The sequence below is a fragment of the Electrophorus electricus genome, chromosome 4, assembly GCF_013358815.1.
Source record: "Electrophorus electricus isolate fEleEle1 chromosome 4, fEleEle1.pri, whole genome shotgun sequence".
Lineage (NCBI taxonomy): Eukaryota > Metazoa > Chordata > Actinopteri > Gymnotiformes > Gymnotidae > Electrophorus > Electrophorus electricus.
The window spans coordinates 3,274,109-3,276,684 of record NC_049538.1 but is presented as its reverse complement, the minus strand read 5'-3'; the positions used below and the strand labels follow the sequence as shown (position 1 = coordinate 3,276,684).

The following is a 2,576-nucleotide window of genomic DNA, read 5'->3' as shown; positions in this document are numbered from 1 at the left end:
GCGTTCCTCCTCTGAATTCCTCGGACCAGTCTGGTACTGAAATCAGTTTATAATGACAAACAGATGCAAATTGTCGAGGGTCACAATATGTCAAGTATAACATAACCAGGCAGTTAAAGTACGAGCTCGAGAGTTCGACGGGTTTTCGGACCACCGACCATTACGGAAGGCACAAAATCACTGAACGAAAGCTAGCATCCATCTGTTGCCCTGACACATTTACACGAACTTTACAACTGCTAAACAACTGGTGTGTGTAAGATGTTGCATATGCAGATACGGTCAAGTCCACCCTCCCGGCCAATACTTTACAGCTTAACACCACAACGCCGAACAAACCAGGCGTTACATTCCGGTGTCTAAAAGCGCCGTTTAACCTCCGTGTGCGAACACACGCCTGTCATCTTTAAACCCCCCGGCTCGTTAAAAAGTGTCCCAAATAAAGTGGTTATTATAGAACTGCGTCATACCTGACTCCTACCAGTTAAAGCATCCGCACGGCTCGCGGTTTGGGTTTGTGTCCGCGCGGTGCTGCGTTACGGTCGCGCGCCTCACTCTCTCGCTCTGAGCTCCGTGCTCGCGCTCCTCAGGGCTGCTGTCAATTACGATCAGCCTTCTAAATTCTCTTGGTGGCTTAGGAAAGGACATCTCGGTAACAACCCACCCACCCATCTACGATCTCTCTCTCTCTCTCTCTCTCTCTCTCTCTCTCTCTCTCTCTCTCTCTCTCTCTCTCACACACACACACACACACACAATCTTTGTTGGTTTTATGCATGTTACGCGTGTGCAAATACATTTATAAGGCTCTTAAATAACCGTAAAATGTCTCCGTTTTTTTTGTGACATGCTATAAACGCTACAGTACACTACATGATGCAAGTGGACCCATGTGCAAACGCGAAAAGACCCAGAGGAGCACCCGTACATCTACGTGCCATGGAGGAACATGTCTTTTTCACCAGACGTCGGCACAGCGCGCGCCTCACCAGGTGCTGCTGAGTCACATGTACCGGGGTTTCGTCTCGTGCTCTCATCTTTTGGCCCAGGTGCGCATTAGACAGGAGCTAGAGACAGGACGTCAGGTCAAATCTGGAGACAAGCTCAGCCTGCTCATAACACCCAATACAACCTTTTTTAAGGTGCAAAGAAATGTTAAGCAGTCGTTTCAACCATGGCATTAAACCATGGTATGGTTTGGTACTGCTTGATTTGTTGCTTTTCCCCAGGGTGTTTGCCATCTCTAATCTGACACCATTCTTGAGAGGTTATCCTGAGCCCGTGCCGCATTAGTGCGGCTTTGAGACCAGACGGCGAGCGACCTAAATACAAAGCTAGTGGGGTCTTGGTGAGGGACTGGAACACACGTCCTTCAGACTCTTGTCTGGGCTGTTGAGTAATCTCTGAGTAGACAAAGTGTACGTTCTTCAGCTTTTAGCTGCAGGGCCTTTGCCCATTGCACTGAAATAAAAATATTACACATTTTATACTATATAGAGAGTTTAATAGGCCAAACTCACCTGTATACTAACTCATGTTTAGTGGGGCTTGGGAGGTATAACTAGGGCCTATGTGTCGGGGAATATGTGGTGTTAAAAAGACTGGAGATAATACAATGTGAGAAGTATATTTAGATCCTTGGGTGAAAATATTGATCTGTTTTTATCGTGATGGCTTAAGAACCCACCAAGCAAACATTTGAGCTTTTGATAAATCATCAACACAAAAACAGTTCTTGGTAATCAAGTATATGATAAATGCTAACAATTGTCATAAAGAAAACATCTATTAAAAACACATTTATTTAACTTTTAACACAAACACCTTTATTTAACTTTATTGTTCTTTACAACTTCTACAAGAAATCTTCATCAGTTTTTACTGTTACTGTTAGAATGAAGTAGTCATGCTCATCATTGCTGCCTGAGCTCTTCTTGCTCTCTCTCTGAGCTGTGAGAGGAGTCTGTCTCTGAGACTCTCTGAGCTGTGAGAGGAGTCTGTCTCTGAGACTCTGAGCTGTGAGAGGAGTCTGTCTCTGAGACTCTCTGAGCTGTGAGAGGAGTCTGTGTCTCTGAGACTCTCTGAGCTGTGAGAGGAGTCTGTGTCTCTGAGACTCTGAGCTGTGAGAGGAGTCTGTCTCTGAGACTCTCTGAGCTGTGAGAGGAGTCTGTGTCTCTGAGACTCTCTGAGCTGTGAGAGGAGTCTGTCTCTGAGACTCTCTGAGCTGTGAGAGGAGTCTGTGTCTCTGAGACTCTCTGAGCTGTGAGAGGAGTCTGTGTCTCTGAGACTCTCTGAGCTGTGAGAGGAGTCTGTCTCTGAGACTCTCTGAGCTGTGAGAGGAGTCTGTCTCTGAGACTCTCTGAGCTGTGAGAGGAGTCTGTCTCTGAGACTCTGAGCTGTGAGAGGAGTCTGTGTCTCTGAGACTCTCTGAGCTGTGAGAGGAGTCTGTGTCTCTGAGACTCTCTGAGCTGTGAGAGGAGTCTGTGTCTCTGAGACTCTCTGAGCTGTGAGAGGAGTCTGTGTCTCTGAGACTCGCTGAGCTGTGAGAGGAGTCTGTGTCTCTGAGATTCGCTGAG

At 46.7% G+C, this 2,576-nt stretch overlaps 1 protein-coding gene across 2 annotated transcripts in view; it reads right to left on the bottom strand.

Annotated features, from left to right (window-relative positions):
- rtbdn (retbindin) overlaps positions 1 to 664 on the bottom strand; it is a 9,691-nt gene extending 9,027 nt beyond the window's left edge. For both annotated transcript variants that reach the window (XM_035524920.1, XM_035524919.1), the window contains exon 1: positions 471 to 664. The gene's annotated coding sequence lies outside the window, so the exon portion shown is untranslated. The remainder of the gene's footprint in view (positions 1 to 470) is intronic.
- Between the last annotated feature and the right edge of the window lie 1,912 nt (positions 665 to 2,576).